The sequence below is a fragment of the Schistocerca americana genome, chromosome 6 (genome assembly GCF_021461395.2).
Source record: "Schistocerca americana isolate TAMUIC-IGC-003095 chromosome 6, iqSchAmer2.1, whole genome shotgun sequence".
NCBI classification, from domain to species: Eukaryota; Metazoa; Arthropoda; class Insecta; order Orthoptera; family Acrididae; genus Schistocerca; species Schistocerca americana.
The window spans coordinates 517125101-517144640 of NC_060124.1; positions in this window are offsets into that span (position 1 = coordinate 517125101).

The window sequence follows — 19540 nt, forward strand, 5'->3', positions numbered from 1 at the left end:
ATGTTTAAGGGGTGACCAGAAGCCCTTCCTGCCACCACCCCGTACACCCAGGGCGGAATTAGTGTACCCCTACAGTCTGCGTCGAGTGTAACCCATGGAATAGTGCGAATGTGTTCAGATGTCTGCGAGCCGTGTAACTGAGGCGGCACATGGAGACCAGCCCCGTATTCACCTAGCGAGGTGTGGAAAACCGCCTAAAAACCACATCCAGGCTGGCCGGCACATCCGCTGGGCGGATTCGATCCGGGGCCGGCGCGCCTACCCGAGTCCGGGAAGAAGGGCGTTAGCGCTCTCGGCTACCCTGGTGAGTCATAGTTTAGTGTTTATCAAAGCAATAATAAAGATTTGGAATTTCGGTCCGACACGAAGCTATCACTCCATTTACTTCGGAGAATGGTGAGCGGCTACATCGGTGACCCCGAACAAAGAAAGACTACAGTGTAAGTCACAAATAAAAAGCAGTATAGCTCAACGATGGCAGAGCAACTGGAAGATACGAGCGTACAGTCGTCTTCGATTCAAATGGGTGATTCCACTATAGCAACCAGAAGTACGACTACAACATTACGTTTGCCAAAATTTTGGACTACATTACCAAAAGAGTGTTATAAACCACGGAGGACATTTTCCAGCAATATAATGTGAACAGCAACAGTCACAAACTAAGCTACATTTTCGCGAATATGGATCGAGAAGTAGGCAAGGCACCACAAGAGTACATGATGCAGCCAGTTCATGAGCAACCGTATCAAGGCTTCAAAGAGACTGTCATAAAACGCTTAGTATTGCCCAAGGAACAAAGCATGCAGCGTGTTTTGTTTGAGGAAGCAATGGGAGATCGTACTTCATCAGAATTTCTGTAACACTTAGCGACTTAGCAGGATATAGTTTATTTTCGGACGAAACATTACGTGCTATTTGGCTCAATCGTCTTCCAACAAATATCGATTTAGTACTGGCAGCGCCGGCCTGTGTGGTCAAGCGGTTCTAGGCGCTACAGTCAGGAACCGCGCGACCGCTACGGTGCTTCGGGCATGGGTGTGTGTGATGTCCTTAGGTTAGTTAGGTGTAAGTAGTTCTAAGTTCTAGGGGACTGATAACCACAAATGTTAAGTCCCATAGTGCTCAGAGCCATTTGAACCACTTAGTACTGGCAGCGCACGATAACTTGTCGCTTTCATAATTGATGGAAAAGGCGGACGCGACCTCCCAGTTCTCACCAGAAACTACAGCATCAAGGAAATGTGCTGCAGTTAAGGGAGACAGATCTCAGGAGGGCAACACATGAGAGAGGAAGATGGAAGCCTCGCGTATAGGGACTAAGAAGGAAGAAAACGACCAACTGTGTGGAGCCTTGAGACCCATACCGCCGCTTTACGATACTCGAAGACGAGCTGTTCGCTAATCGGCGTGAGAAGATTCGGTAGCGTGGTGCTGATGTTACAGAATGTTTGGTTAACGGGCTAAGAAGTGTGAACAACCATGCGGGTACCTAAATGGCAAGAGCGGCCGATAAGGGGCGTTATCGACATCCAACTACGATTTTATCGCCGCACAATCCTCAATGAGAGACAGGAGCAACACAACGTGACTGTAGCGCGAAGTGGTAATGGACAAATCAGCTATACCAAAGGTAGCCGTATTTTTGTCAAGGATACTCTGAACGGGAAGAATACCTTGTCGACAGCGGATCAGATATTATAATTCTGCCACAACAGTGCTTTGCGACGACGCAACCCAAGCAGACGTTTATGCTGTAAAGCAGCGAATGGGACAGAGAACAGATGTTCGGAGTAACTCGAACGTCAGTGACACTAAGTCCTGAGTTTCAGGGAAGATGGAATTTCGACGTGGTTGAAGTCGCCCATCGCATCTTGGGGACGGACTGCCTAGATCATTTCAAGTAACTAATTGATATACATAATCAACAACTCATTATTAGCGATTTTTCACAGAAGTTTCCTGCAGTCAAACTGGTGTTATTTCAAACAACAGCAATCACAGTTAAGAATGACGACCCGTTTCGACAGACAATGCACAACTATCCGACGACACGACAGAGGCAGTCAGCATTCAATGATGCTCTACATCATAACTATAACTGGTCCGCTGGTCTACGCCCGGACCCGCCGCCTAGCACTAGAGAAGTACGCAGCAGTCAAACAACACGTCGATACACGGTTAGACACAGGAGCTGTACGTCGGTCGAACAGCCCCTCGGCGTCGCTTTTACGTCCGGTGAGTAAGAAAGATGGTACCTGTAGACCTTGCGATAATTTCAGGGCGTTAAACGCCTCTACAGTGCCGGACCGTTACGCAGTCCAAAACACTAGGGACTTTACGGGTATGTTACAGGGGCCAACAGTATGCAGTGCCAGAGATTGTTATAAGGCGTACATCCAGATCCAGATGGCTCTCAATGATATTCCAAACACAGTGGTTATGACACCTTTCGCGATATTGGAGTTTCAATTTATGCCATATCGGTTACGGGATGCTGTGCAAACAATGCAGCGATTCGTAGGTGAGGTCTTACGTGGATTAAATTTTCTATCGACTATATCGGTGATATTTTGGTGTTCTCACGAGACTGGGAAGAACGCAAGAGACATTTACGACAGTTGTTCGATCGTTTGAAAAATGTGGCATCCGTTTATTTAAACCATGACAAACGCGCATTTGGAAAAAGGAATATCAAATTTTGTGGAGTACAAGGTAACAGCAGAAGGTATAAGCCCCCTCCAGAGCGTGTACAAGCAATAGTAAATTTGCGCCAACCAGAAATATACGAAGAGGTACTTCGATTGTTGGGACTGGTAAATTTTGGCAGCCGTCACTTCCCACATGTCGCTGAGATTCAAGAGCTCCTTAATGCAATGTTAGCAGGGAAACATACCAGTGGCAAATATCAGGTACCGTGGTTACAGCAGATGACAGGAGCCTTCTGTAAACTCAAGGATTCTTTGGTGTTGGCTACTGTTACGTCATTCAAGTCATACTGCAGAGCTGGCTCTAATGGTTGACGCAAGCCAGAGCGCCATTGGTGCAGCAATGCTGCAGCCGGTGGCAGACATATGGCACCCATTGGCATTCTTTTCAAAAAATTCATGCCAACTCAAACTCTATGGTCAGCTATCGATAGGGAGCTATTGACGATATACAAAGAAGTAAAATATTTCAGGACAGATTTACAGGCGACACCCTTCTCCACCGCCCACTAGTCAAAGCCTTTGAGAGAATTCACCAAGAGAGTACCCCACGTTACATCAGGCATGTGGAATTCATAATACAATTTACAACGGACATGCGTCACATCAGTCGTTATGACAACATTGTGGCGGACTGTCTATCAAAAGCGTGTACAGCGATTCAAGGAATTTCATAGCCAGCTATTGTGCCGACACAAAAAGTGGACGATGAACTGCAAAGATTAAAGGAAGAAAAAATTAGTGTTATGAACTGAAAGAAACCTATATACCGGTGGCGCTTACGACATTGTGGTGCGAGACAGCTCGCAGTCAAATTCGCCCCTGTATTCCTGAACAATAGACCGTATTTCACATGGTTCATGACCTTTCACATCCAGCAATTCATGCGTCGGTGGGCGCAGTTATTCACTGTTCTACTTGTCCGAACGCAGAAAAGGACTGTCGACAACTGGCAAGAGAATGTTTACAGTGCCAATAACGCAAGGTCGGACGGCATGTTTTTGCACCCATTGGCAATGCCAGCACTTCAGCAACAAGATTGACCCACATATATGTAGCCTTCGTGGGACCATTACCCTTGTCGGAAATATCTAGTTACCTACTTACAACGATTGCCCGCTCTACACGATGCCCAGAAGCTGTACCGATTACGGACATCTTGGCAGAGACGGTGGCTAGGAATTTCATCAGTCTATGGATCGCCACATTTGGAGTCCTTCCAAATAACCGACCGGGAACGTCAGTTTGAGTGTGAATTTTTTTCAGAGCTTAAGAGATTAAGTCAAATGGTTATCGGCAAACAGATTCGTATGCCCGCGGATTTAGTAGACCATCTAAATACAGTGATACCTTCAGCTAGCGTGCTACAATACTTCTCACAGAAACTACAATGTTGAATCCAAAACCTTCCGCATAGGCTCCTCTGCGTCGCGGTATAATTCCTGTATTTATTCATAAAGATCTTCATCAATGTTCAGCTTTGTGGTTACGAATAATAGTTGCAGTCAAACCACCATTGTGCCCGACATATGTGGTACCATAGAGAAACTAAGACCCGCGTATGTGGCACAGGGGTGGACACAGTGTAGCCTGCAACACCAGGAACCACAAACAATAGACAAGGCGGGGAGACATTAAAACCTGATAGTACAGTGGTCTTCACGAGAGAGGCCAAAGTTTCAAAGATGTGTCAAAAGGAAGAGGACGAGCACCCAGTTGGACACCCAGTCCGAGTAGAATTCAGAACGCGGGCAGGAAGAAATGCCGTACCTCGGCGCCGCTACCCTCTAGACTCATCGGCAGCCAATCAACCGCAGCCACGGGAACAGCAAAGAAGGCCATGGGCACCGGTTGCAGTACCTACTGAGTCACCTCGATCAACTACAGGACTGCGCAGAGAAGTGCTCTACCGAGCTGGACGTCGCAATTATCCTACGCATCCAGAGGTTCCAGGCGCACCAGGGTTCCACAACAGTTTTACAGTCAAAAGAGGAGAAACAGAAGCTACATTTTCCAGAGAGTCGCCACAAAATGGTACCCGTATGACCCACATTAAAAAAAAAAAGTGGGGGGGGGGTACTGTAGCGACGTATCACAATGACAGTAGTCCAGGGACGATAGTTTAGCGTTTATCACAGTAATAATAATTTTTTTTTGCTTCTACACATCTACAAATCCAGTTACTTCGGAGACTAGTGAGCGGCTACAACGGGAATAAAAGGGCACACACAGAACTTTGAGGAAAGGACGCGTGTACGCATGGGCATTCTCGTGCCACGTCTGCTAATTGCGCCTTCTTTGCTTGGGAGCTTGTGTTGCGTTAATCGTGATGAAAAGGGGACAGAAAAAGAAATCGAAAAAGCGACTGTAAGAAAAAAAGTATATAAACAACAGAGGTAAGAGAACTACAAAGTGATGACAAAGTTTTGTCTGTGTATTTCAGAAGGAGATCATAAGAGATTTTAGATTTTGTGCTCGGGAAACTGCAACGATAAAGCTGGCAATAAAATATTGTTAGCTCGTAACTGGCGGCTTACATCGTTGTTTGAATTATTTATTACTCATTTCAAAACAAAGCATTTCAATTCTATCAAGTTTGTAACGTGTAATGTGGAATAATTGTAATTTATTTTTTGATCGTTTTACACCTTTTTTCACTGTAGGAAATGCCTAAGGTAGTAATTCAAATGGTTCAAAAGGATCTAACCACTATGGAACTTAACATCTGATGTTATCAGTCCCCTAGACTTACAACTACTTAAACCTAACTAACCTAAGAATATCACACACCACACACATCCATGCCTGAGTCGGGATTCGAACCTGCGACCGTAGCAGCAGCGCGGTTCCGGACTGAAGCGCCTAGGACCACTCGGCCACAACGGCCAGCTAAGCTAGTAATTATTAGCATTTTTCGTTCCTATACACATATTACAATTTGTATCTACACTAAATCGCCAAAGAAACTGGGATAGGTATTCATATAGAAATAAAGAGATACGTGAACAGGCAGAATACGGCGCTGCGGTCGGCAACGCCTATATAAGACAGCGAGTGTCTGGGGCAGTTGTTAGATCGGTTACCACTGCTACAATGGCAGGTTGTCGAGATTTAAGTGAGGCTGAACGTGGTGTTGAAATCGGTGCACGAGCAATGGAACACAGCATCTCCGAGGTAGCGATGGAGTGGGAACTTTCCCGTACGACCACCTCACGAGTGTACCGTGAATATCAGGAATCCGGTCGTTCAAGAGAGTCGTTCAACGTGACAGAAGTGCAACCCTTACGCAAATTTCAGCAGATTTCAATGCTGGGTCAGTGTGCGACCCATTCAACGAAACATTATTGAAGGTCCACGCGGGTAACGTTGATGACTGCACGACACAAAGCCTTACGCCTCGCCTAGGCCCGTCAACACCAACATTGGGCTGTTGATGACTTGAAACTTGTTGCGTGGTCGAACGAGTCTCGTTTCAAATTGCATCGATCGGATGGACGTGTACGGGTATGGAGACAACCTCATGAATCCATGGATAATAGATGTCAGCAGGGGACTGTTCAAGCTGTTGGAGGCTCTTTAATGTTGAGGGACGTGTGCAGTTGGAATAATATTGGGCCCCTGATACGACTCTGACAGGTGACACTTACGTAAAAATTCAGTCTGTTCACCTGCATCTATTCATATCCATTGTGCATTCCGACGGACTTGGGATATTGCAGCAGGACAATGCGACACCCCACACGTCCAGAATTGCTAAAGAGAGGCTCAAGGAACACTCTTCTCAGTTTAAACACTCCCGGTGGTCACCAAACTCCATAACCATGAACATTATTGAGCATATCTGGGATGCCTGCAGAAGAGATCTCCACCCCCTCGTAATCTTACGGATTTATGGACGGCCTTGCAGGATTCATGGTGGCATTTCCCTCTAGCACTACTTCAGACATTAGTCGAGTCCATGCCACATCGTGTTGCGGCACGTTCGCGTGTTTGCGGGGGTCCTACACGAAATTGTACAGGTGTACCAGTTTCCTTGGCTCTTGGCTATTAGGATCTGTTACACAATGACCTCATGTATAATTATTATTAGTTCCATTGCTATGCAATTATCTTGTACACCGGATCAAAGGATCTCGAATAAATAAATAAATATGAAACCGATACACTTAACGAAGGTTCTTAGTCGTTACGTGAAGGTTAATTACCTTTCAGTGCGTAATTTGTATGTAATGATGAAATATGCTTTGTAGATTAACATTCTCTGACTCGACAAATTTGGGAATTTCATAGACGCCAGAATCAAAAAGAACGGAGGTTGCGTTTTCCAGGTTCGTATTTTTTGCATTATCAGTGTGCTTCATATCTATTTTTAGTAGTTTGTTGAGTAGCTACACATACCCCAACACTTCTTCTGTTCAGATGTCAGACTAGTCAGTTGTGCTTTTAAATCGCGTGAATATTCTTCCAGTTTTCATACATACTTTTCATACACAAATCTTACATTTTAGTTTACTTCCAATGTATAGTATCTTATTCTTTACAGATATATGGTCGGAGGCTTTTTATCTAATACGTGGCGCACAGGGCAACACATCTCGAATTTTTATTCAAATCTTCAGAAGTTACAGCAGATATTATTGCACATAAATCGCTTCACAGTATAAACTCAAACACTTCACAATCAAACACCTATGGGCCCCAGCTGCCTGTCGTCTGATGAAAAGCGCAAAGATTCCCGCCGAAGGCGGGTAGCAATGCGCTTTAAACACGGCCTCCGTTTCCAGGGCCACGCGAAGTGGCCGCGAAGCTTAAGGAGCCATGTCACGGATTACGTGGTCCCATCCGCCGGAGGTTCGAGTCCTCCCTCGGGCATGGGTGCGTGTGTTGTTCTTAGCATAAGTAAGTTTAAGTAGTGTGTAAGTGTAGGGAACGGCGACCTCAGCAGGTTAGCTCCTTAGGTTCAAAAATGGTTCAAATGGCTCTGAGCACTATGGGATTTAACAGCTGTGGTCATCAGTCCCCTAGAACTTAGAACTACTTAAACCTAACTAACCTAAAGACATCACACACATCCATGCAAGAGGCAGGATTCGAACCTGCGACCGTAGCAGTCGCACGGTTCCGGACTGCGCGCCTAGAACCGCGAGACCACCGCAGCCGGCAGCTCCTTAGGAATTCACACACATCTGATCATTTTTTCTTCCATTTCCAGAAAATGACGCATGCTCAAAAGCGCTTGCGTTGCTCCACTGTCGAAAAATTATGCACATGCGTAAAACTGAACACAAAAAGGCATCATGTGGACGCATCTTTAGCATATTAACCAAAAATGGTTCAAATGGCTCTAAGCACTATGGGACTTAACATCTGAGGTCATCAGTCGCCTAGACTTAGAACTACCTAAACTTAACTAACCTAAGGACATCACACACATCCATGCCCGAGGTAGGATTCGAACCTGCGACTGTAGCAGCAGCGCTGTTCCGGACTGAAGCGCCTAGAGCCGCTCGGTCACAGCGGCCGACATTGACGGTCCAGTACAGTTCAGTTGATGATTGAACGATTATTGGTGTTTCACATTGTATGCATATAGGTTATCAGTCGCTATTAGAAATATTACCCTCAGCAGCACCATACGGAACTTTGCTACAGCACTGTTAAAGTGAAATGTTATAAATGCGATTTTTCAAGTAGGAACTAATCGGTAAGCTGAGTAATGTAGGTAAAATCCGAAGCTTAATTTATGGTGCTGTTCGCTTAATGGATGAAGTGTAGGGCCCTGTAATACAACACAAAATACCCGCAATGTGATAGGTTCTCTTACTCCTGTACAAGACAGCCCATCTGAACGAAGTTCTATGTGACGTCTGGAATACTGCTCGATTTCTTCAGCCACCGAGAGGGTCTTACTGTTCTGGTGGGAGAGTGGCTAAATACGTTTCTCCGAGTCTTCAGTTTACATACCTTTTAAGTTTGTGGTTATTGTACGCAGAATTCCAGTGAATGCTTGTGTTAATCTTGTAAGAGTAACAGATATAAACGCCTCAGATGTCATCGCTACAGCTTTTTACTCTGCTGACCTAATTCTTCATTAGGTACCCAAATTGTGAGATTCTGAATTTATAGTATTGGTGTGGGGGAATACGAATGTGCAGTGTGTTCAAAAATGTCTCAATATCAAAATTTTGTGTCCTGAGGAATACTTCACCTGTCTATTCCACGTTTTGCCTTTTTTTAACATAAATACGGTGATAGCGTACACACTTTGTCAAATGTATGAGGCAATAATATGCACCCCTTCCGGTACACTTGGTTAGTGTCACCTGCCTGCTTTGACGTTTTTCTTTCTTTTTACAATTTAATATCCTCATAGTTAACTGTCTAAATATATAACAGGCTATTTCATGAACGAGACAGATGACTACTGAGAACGAAGGGATAAGTTTTGTATACAACAAAATCTCAACGTGATAATGCGTGCACCAGGCAGAAATTTTTTCAGTGTTCCCTAATATAACAAAAAAACCAAAAAAGCATGTATCATTCAAAGATGTTTACGTAACATTCCTATGTACTAGTAGGCCCTAAGTTAAGTTAATCTACAATTCTATTTAAACACCATTGACATGTATCTGACCTGATTATTACAAAGGTCTGCCAAAAATTAATTTTTGATACTTGTTTGATGTTTGATAACTGACTTTTATGTACTTTTCAGCGCTGATTTCAAAAATGCAATCCATTTTTTTGCTATCACGTCAGGTTTTCTCACAAAAAAGTGAGTATTTATGGTATAATAACATAATTTAAGCAATTTATCACATTTTTCCAACGTTATCAAATTTTTTTTATAAATAATATTCCAAACTACATTTCCAGTACACTTCCACTTCTCTTTAAGCTCATAAGTCCTTATAATAACGCTTTCACTTTCTGTCGAAGCTTCTTTTATTGCTTATCCGGCTGTGGACTCGTTGAGGATCTTCTCTTTTCATCATCCAGCAGTAGTCCGCTATCGTGTTGACGTTCCATGTTCCTTGATATATTCTCTCCATTTCTTTGATGTCTTGGTGTAATCTTTCGCCCTGATCTTCACTTACATCACCAAGGTTTGCAGGGAAGTAGTCAAGATGTGATGGGTGGAGAAAATTATTTTTAATGCTCATGTTACAGCCCAGCTTCTTAAAGTTGTCGAGCATGTCTGCGACGAGTTTCTTACAGTTTGGATCTCTTTTGTTTCCTAGGAAACCGGTAACAAATAATTTAAAATATGTTCATGCTGCATATTCTTTTGATTCCATTATGTCCACAAAGTTAGGATCTGTCATTAGTCTTCGAATGTCTGGTCTGAGAAAGATTGCTTCGTTTAGCTTTGCCTCGGATAAACCAGGAAACAATCCACAAAGATATCTGAAACACTCCCCTTCTTTTGGCAATGCCTCAACGAATTGTTTCACCAGCCCCAACTTAAAGTAAAGTGGTGGAAGTAACACCTTTTTGGGATCCACAAGGCCTTTCCTCTCAACATTTTTAACCCCTACCTCTAAGATTTTTCTCTAGGGCAAAGCCTTTTTTTATGTAGTGTTGCTTTCTGTCTCCACTGTTCCATTCACAGAGAAAGCAAGGGAACTTTGTATAGCCACTTTGTTGACCAAGCAGCATTTAAATCACTTGTAAATCACCACATAGTGTCCATTTGTGGTCTAAATAGCAGAGTTTGCTTAAAACCAGTTCAAGGGTTTCGTAACATTCTTTTAAGTGAATCGAGTGTCCAATTACTGCTTTAGGGCTTCTTTTTGAAGAATCAATAAAAAGTCTCCACTCATTAGGGACATATTCTATTTTGAAACGTGTCATAATTCCAAGAACATCACAGCAAAACACAAGGTCACCTTCTTGAGAAAAGAAAGATACAAACTCCTTTCCTTTTCCCTCGATCGATACCAAGAAAAGGATGTATCCGGAGTCAACATATGTTTATCTTTCAATCTAGATCCTAAAACATCTGCCGATTCTTAATAAAGGCCCAGGTCTCTAACTAAATTGTTCAGTTCAGATTGTGAGAATGGAATGGGATCGGTTGTGCCAGGATCGTAGCAGTCTCTGTCTTCTTCACTATCACCTCGGTGAGCCAATGGCTCGTGGTCATCTGTATCATCCAAAGAATCTGGAGATGAGGGTACTGGTACTTGAGGACCATGAGGAACAGGGCGAGTGATTGAATGTTAAAGTAAGAAATATCCTTTTTGTTTTTCAAATTGAAACCTCGTACGTTGCAAGAACAAAAATAGCAGTCATCACTATGATTTTTGGGCTCCCTCCAAACCATTGGTATTCCAAAACGTAAGGACTGCTTTTCACTTTGGAACCATTGCCTCAGTTAAACACACACTGAAATAAGTTTGTGTGGGGCCCAGGGGTTATCTTGATCGCCTCACTTTATATAAAACTAAGCGAAATATACCTCTTCAACAAAATCAGAAATGTATCTTTGATGCTTTTTAGTGGTACAGTTACCACAAATGTAGCAGCAGCAATCTGGCGAGTTTATACATCCTCTGGTAGCCATTGTCCCTAAAACAACAGCACAACACAAGAAAACAGTCAGTGTCTTAAAGCACTAGTAACAACAACATGTCAACAGCACCTAGTGTAGAGGTACTGTGAACTGAAGGATAACAGCAGAAATTCAGTGCTTGGTGATGGCGGAGAAAGGGACAGCGCGACAGACAGGATCTGACATGAAAATACTGCTCGTTTCCCCTAATTACTCTTTTTAGTTGTATCTAGTATAAAACCGGCTAAATAACAGTTTTTGGAGATCCTAAAACCCAAAATTCAAACTCACTAGAAGCCTGAAATATCGAAAAAAGCTAAAACTAGACAAGCAGTTTGTGAAATAACTGTACGTGATGGAATTTATTCAAAATTTTTCCCGAAATCAGCACTGGAAACACTATAAAAATCACTTAATAAATTTAAAACAATACTTATTTCGTAGACCTGCGCTATTGTAAAAACCTGTATTGATTCCAAATACGCCTCCGTGAAATGCTCCATACTTGTCTGAAGGGTAAATATTCCATTGTACAATGTTCCTGTATAAAGCTGTTGTGCCCAATACGTTGCAGAAAATTTTTCCAAGTCAGAGGCCAAAGACTAGTTTAAGAAAATGCAATTTGACAAACACCTTTTTTCACTTAACAATGTCACAAAGCTAAGTACCGCCAAATTATACAAGGTTCTTTGTAGTCGTAATTTGATAAGATACGTTAGACGAGATTGATCTGTCATACAGCACTGGTACTTTTTCATCAATGATGCCGCTAAGCATTAGGGATATGGTGTCCTTCGAGAAGATGGACAACTATTTTACATTTCAGATCAGCTACAATACTGAAATACTTTAGTAAGTGTAAAATCTCTAAAAAATATTAACATGTCGCATACTCTTTACTATACTTAGTTTCTTTCCATAAAGTGTACGAGATAAAACACAGTGAGCTTTTCCTCAGAGTAATGTCACAAAATATGAAGCACATTTTTTGAGATGTTTGGAGATATGCTACACCCTGCATTATTGCTAACATGAATTTCCTATACTGTCCAAAATTAAAACAATGTATTCTTACGAAATTATACACAGCTGTGTTATTTCTGGCCAGCGGTAACAGAATGGAAATACTGTTAACTTGAATAACTCCCTCTCGGGAAGTATCACCGGGTTATACGACCTTTAACTTGAGTCCGGAACACAGTTACCAATGGGCTGCGTCCATCTTCTCTGTTGCCTCCCAGAGTTTGCTTTCATTTGCTGATTCAACAGCTTTGCTTTATGCTCCCTGCCACGTTCCCCATGTGTGTGAGCTTTTAGCCACCTGGTTTCATGCCGAGGTGTATGCTCATTTCCGCTTCCTAAGCACACCACTCCTGGCCTGGTGAATTTCAGCGAGTTTCTCGCACTTCGCACGCACGTTGGAGGCAGTGTCTTCATCTACACAAACAGTTCCAAAACTGACCATGCATTTCTACTTGGCGATGATTCTTTTCAATATCAGCTTCTTGACCAAAGCTAGATTTTTGCAGTGGAGCTCTACACCCTTTATCAGCCCACGCAGTCAGTACACACAGCGATACAGGCTTCTAAATTGTGTCACCTGCTCAGATTCTCTCAGTGCTCTTCAGAGTCTTCGCACGCTGTACTCAGTCCATCCTTTAGTAGCACTGGATCTAAGCATGCCTCCACTCGCTTACCTTGGGGGGCAGCCATTGTGGTGTTGCTTTGGGTTCCTGGTCACGTCACCGCGCCAGGGAACAAGGCTTCTGATGCCACTGCAAAGGCTCCAAATCTCCTCCCTCGGCCTGCTAGTCATTCTGTTCCCTCTGATGATCTTTGTGTTGCTGTCTGTCGGCATGTACGAGATGTGACAATAAAGTAATGAGAATGATTTTCTTTGCAAAATGTGGCGACCCTGCAGGCTTCTGTAGGCACAATATCTTTGATCTTTGTCTATAAGCTGCTACTAGTCCAAGTGGCACATCGATGCAACTGCTCAGTCATGAGTTGTGCTGTAATAAGTTAACGCGTGTTTCCATCTCTTGTCACATAAATGGAACCCCATAATATTGCGCAATGGTATGCCATTTATTTTCGCGTTAAATTGGGTGAAGACGCGATGACAACTTACAGTTAGCTTCAGAAGGCTTTTGGAGAGGAGGTTATGTCAAGAGCTCAAGTTTTTCGTTGGCTTAAATATTTAGTGATGGCAGAAAGAATGTTGAAGACGAAGACTGCACTGGACGACCATCAAACACACGGACCAATGTCAATTTGGCCAGGTGCATGAACTGATACGATCTAATCGAAGATTATCCATGAAAATGATTGCAGAAGAACTGAACATCAATCGAGAAACGGTTCCTCTAACAATAACTGACGATTTTGGTATGGATTCAGCATCACGATAATGCACCATCCCATATTGCTCTGTCAGGACAGAAACTTTTAATCTCAAAATAAATTTCAGTACTACCACAGCCACCTTATTCACTAGACATAGCTCTGTGCGACATTTCTCTAATTCCAAGAGTCAAAACGGCGGTCAAGGGACACCTTTTTCAAACAACACAAGATGTCCAAAAAGCTGTGACGAGGTCTTGGTGGATATTACAGAAGATGAGTTCCACAAATGTTACCATCAATGGCAGAAACGCTGGAAAAAGTGTGTGCAATCAGAAGGGAACTACTTTGAAGGAGACAATACTAAACTGAACTAAAACGGTAAGCAACATTTTTTGTTTTCTCATCAGTCTCATTACTTTATTGCCGCACCTCGTAGTTTTACTTTGAAGAGCACAAAGGTCTTCTCTCCAGGGGCACAAACTCCGGGACGCCGGCCGAAGTGGCCGTGCGGTTAAAGGCGCTGCAGTCTGGAACCGCAAGACCGCTACGGTCGCAGGTTCGAATCCTTCCTCGGGCATGGATGTTTGTGATATCCTTAGGTTAGTTAGGTTTAACTAGTTCTAAGTTCTAGGGGACTAATGACCTCAGCAGTTGAGTCCCATAGTGCTCAGAGCCATTTGAGAAACTCCGGGACATTAACCCTCTCCCAATAGCATGATCAACTTTCCCTCGGCCCTCGTGTCATGAGGAGGTCTTTCTAGCCCAGCTGCGTGTAGGACGCTGTCGTTTTTGTCACCTCTATTTATTAAAAGGCGACACTCTCCCACTCTGTTCCTACTACTCTCAACCCTTTGTTGGTGCGCCACTTACTGATCCTGTGCCCATTTTTTAACTGTTTACATTTTCGTCTATGTTTGCCATCTACTTTGTCAGATGTTCTAGCGAATGACTCGCATTATGTAGATCTCGTCGAACTCTCTTACTTTTTATTTGCCCCAGTGTGGCCTCCCCACCCCTCCACCACCCACCCAAGGGGACCTCCGCCATCTCAACCATGTTCCAAGAAATGTTCCCTAGGGACTATCTTGTCCTCAGCTGCTCCGCTTTTACAGTTGTTGATTGGGTTTTTGCCTTTCTCACTTCAGGTTCTTTGTCTTTTCTTACATTGTGATACTGTCACTTATGACCTTAGCAGTTTTGCACCCTAAAGCACCACCAACCCATCTCCACTCTCTCATCTGCATTTAACAGTGGCATTCCTGTTGCACTCACAATGTTCCTGCCCTTGCTTTAATTTCACAGAAGGTTGTTTTGACTTTTCTGTGTGCTAGTCCTCCCAAGAGCCATTTCTGTTTTGATTTCTTCACATTTCCCTGAATGTCTTTTTATTTCCTTCTTCCGTTGGTTAGCTGAACTATTTCTTCTGTTACCCAATGCTTCTGCTCAGTTACCTTTGTTATTCATATGTTTGTGCATCCAGTATATGTGGTTGCCCCTGTTAGTGATGTCCACTCCTCTTCAGCTAATCTGCTTTCCCTGATATTCCTTTTCGCAGTATCCACATCACTGGAGATTTTCCAACAGTCTCATCATTCCTCAGTACTTTAGTACCCCACTTCTTTCTGCAATGAATCCTCTGTACGATTCTCTTTAACTGCAGTCTTCTCTTCTGACTCTATATCTGCTCCTGTTTACGCCTTACAATCGAATATCTGATTTCGGAATCTCTGCTAGACCACCATGTAATCTAACTGAAATATTCCAGTATCTCCCGGCCTTTTCCACATTAACCTTCTTCTCCCGTGATTTACATATAGAGTATTAGCTTTTACTTCGTGAAATTTGTTGCAGAACCCAATTAGCCTTTCTCCTCTTTCTTTCCTACTACCAAGCCCATATTCTCCCATAGTCCTTTGTTCTACTCGTTTTCCTGCAGCTGCATTTCAATCCCACTTGACTATTCGTTCATCGTGTCCCTTTAAGTACTGAATAACCTGTTGAATATCCACATACACTTACTCTGTCTTATCTTGTGCTTGCAATGTTGGCGTGTATATCTGAACTATTGTTGTCGCTGTCGATGCTGATGAGAACAAACCTATCACTAAACTTATCATAGTGACACACTCTCTGCCCTACTTTCCTATTGATAACGAGTCCTACTCCCTTTTACCATTATCCGCTTCACTTAATAGTCCCCTACACTCGTCTGCCAGAAGTCCATGACTTCTTTCCATTTCACTGCACTGTCTCCCACTATATCTAGATCAAGCCTTACAAGGAGAGGTGCGTCGCATTAGGACTGGCTTTATGAAACCATCTGTATGGTGACATAGGTTTGAGTGCCAGGCATCCCATTTTAGTCATTAGTCCTGGTGGGTCCTTATTCGTTTGTAATAGATGGAAAAAGAAATCCATAGATTTTTGTGATGTTCTAGAGACATAAACTTGATGTTGGGTCATACAGTGGCAGTCTATCGTAGTGGCTAGAATACAAGCCTAAAGAATATAGTTATAGGCTCGAATCTCATTATGTTCCTAAATAGTTGTCGACATTAGTTTGATAGTCCGTTTTATTCAGTTACTTAGCTTACACGCAACGTTAAAAATTCTAATCATATTCGATAAAAGGCGATCATCATATTCACTTCATTTTTCCTGCATATTTTCTTATTTTCATTTGGAATCGTTGTGCATGTGGTTTTATTACTTTTGTTTATCTGTCCCAACATCTAAATATTCGAATTGCCAATCTGTCGGTTAAAAAACGAAATGGGAAATAGTCTATTTATATTGACAGTGTAATTGTGCCATTAATGTATTTTTCGTTACATACAATATACACACTTTTTGGATCGTTATTTTACTTTTCGTTACATACAATTGGCACATTTTTTGGCTAGTAATCGACATACAAACATTAAAAATACAAATTCCTATTGCACCGAGGACATAATAACACAGATTAAAATTAAAACCACAGCAGAGATTTTAATTGACTGTGCAAAATGACGGATAGAAATAATAAACGCAGTAACATGGACGAAAATATAAGATGATCAAATAGAAGCAGTTAAATGGAAGCTAATACGAAAAAGTAATTGAAATCATCTACACAAAGATAGCAAATAAAATATAAGAGTAAATGCAAAATTTAATAAATGATTAAAACGATGTGTCAAAGGACTAGAATTTTTAAAGAAAATACAATAAAATCAATTAACTGAATGAAAGCAGTGATCAAAGTTACTTCTACACCTATTTAAAAATAAAAAAAGGATTTCATTCCCTATGTCGCCAAATGGAATCAAATTTTTCTTTTTCTTTGAAATAGAGGTTGAAATGACTTTGATGATTATATTCAATCAATTACTTGATTTAAGTGTATCTTTTTTAATTTACCATTTTTTCAAAATTCTGATATTCTATGCCCTAATTTTTAGAACGCCACCCTTTCGTTTCTTATTCAGTCTTTTTCTCATGGTCACCTCCATTTTGGTAATCCCCTTCTGGAGCTCTGAATGTGGGACTAGTCCGGAATCTTTTCCCAGGGGAGAGATCATGATGATACTTTTTCAATTACAGGCCATTTGTCCTGAGAATTCACATTACTTATCTTTAATGCAGTGGTTTCCTTTGTATTCTGCTGATAATAGCTTATTATTCCGCCTTTTATGAGCAGTTTCCCACCCCAAGGCAAGATATTGCCCTGAACCTCTGTGCGCTTCTTTGCCTGTTTCACAAGGCCATTAGCAGGTAAGGGTGACTTCGTATGCTGGAAGACTTCAGCCGCCATTGCTGATGATTTTTATTCAAAATTTATGGAGTGGCAACATTAGAACCCAGGCCGCAGAAACTTCTGATTTTTAGTCAGAGGCACTATCCACACCCCATGGGTAGGTTTCATTACGAAGACAATATGGCCATTGGAGTGTAGTATTCATTCTCAAACTCAAACCTCAAGTAATCTTACTATACATCCATTTCCTAAAGGCAGCATTATACAAAGACAATACAGCCACTGGAGTGGAATATTCATTCTGAAAGTCAAATCTCAAGCAAAGTTACTATAGGTCCATTTTCTAAAGGCAGTAGTGTTTACAAAACACAATCAATAATGTAAATAAACAGGCTACTACGAAGCCAGAGAATGTGTTAAATAAATTGAACAACTATAATTGGATCCACAACAAAAATAACAAAAACAAACTGATTGCTCTACATGAAAACAAATAATCTACTTATCGCAAACAAAGCCTGGTACTCATATGAAAAGCATTAAATGACGACAATGTTATACCTGCCACTAAATGAGTAACGAAATTTTGAAGTACATTGTGCCCTAAGAACGTAATAAAAGCTTGAATACTACACAACTGGAATATTGTGAATAACTGTCTCTAAACATGTGGAATATAGAAGGCATTTAACAATATGATTCAGCCTGCCATGCACAGTCTTAGACATAAATCGGACTGGCAGCAGTTGCGTGCAGACCACCGCTGCGAGCTTCAGACGTCTCGTTTGCTTGCGGTGAGTCTGAGCGCTTGCTGCAGCTTTATGCTGTGGTGTTTGTTTTTGTGCGATTCTCAGAATATGGAGGTGTGAGTCAGCTAAGCAGAGCAGACACCTTCGATTGGCACTCTTTTAAACCGAACTCTTACAAATTTGAATATTTTCTTGAAGTAGCTATGAAAATAGGTTGTGATGGTTTACTTAATATTTATGTCTCGATCGTGAGTACTGTTGAGTATGTCACATTGCCAAATGGTGAGATTCGTGGTAAAAGAAGGAACTTTCAGATTTAAGCACTCTGACTGAATGTTTAGTGAAGTTAGTGTAACATTTGCAGGTTTCTGGTATAAGAACACTAATGATTTTCGATTTGCCATTGGAAGCCCCAGACCGGCAAAAGAAATGCTGTAGTATCGACTTATGAGATAGAGCTCAGAAATGTTAAAGAAAATTATTCGAGCTCTCATAACTTTCCAGTGCTGAATGATATCGGACAACTTAAAGTGGACCCAAAGAAACATATCCTGTCTTACAATAACGTTTGTGGCTATCGAGCCATCGTCATGGATGAAGGACAGCATAGAAGGTGTGCGAGGTGTGGCTCAATGGGTCACCTGCGTCCAAATGTATACATTGGCGTGCTGCCCAGATACCGGCCAACGAAGCTGTTAGACCTGCAGCTACATCCTCTGTGACGATAAAGTATGTGGTGGCAGCCCCTGGACTCCCATCTGCGCCCCCGTTATGGTCACTCCTCAAATTGATAGAGGAGGTAATTCCAGCCACACTGCAACCGACCGAACACTACAAGGAAGCCATTAACGAGCCAGTTCCGAAAATCTCTCCGAAATCGGACGCACCGTCTGCTGACGGCAACATCACTGAGTCTGAACAGGATTCTGCAGCAGAAGAATCTGCAAGCTCAACGAATTGCTGAGTATATTGTTCCATTGATGCACGGAAAGATCAAACAGGTAGCCCAGAAATTAAATGAAAGTTCACAGGAATCTTCCAATCGTACTCAGTCTGCACCTGTTCACATACCAGCCAGTGGTAGAGCACCCATTCCTAACAAAGGAAGCAGAACAAGACACAAGTGCAGCTCCCGATAAATGTGCTGCAGAGATTCGACCTACAACCGTGGATGACATGTTCAGTTCTCCTTTTTAGAACAACTGTGGAGACAAGACCACGGGAGGTTTGGAAATGAGAGAGACTCCTCTAACTTCCGGAGGGGCACTGCCAGTTTCCTCTCAGGAACGGTTACCTCTCCGAGACTCAGTAACAGTAAGCAGATATGTATCTGATACTGACAGCCTTCATACTGGCTGCGTGTGATGAAAGATTTGAATGTATAAAAATGTAGTAAATTATGAACTCATCTCAAGCCTACAGAATTGCAATTCTGAACAAC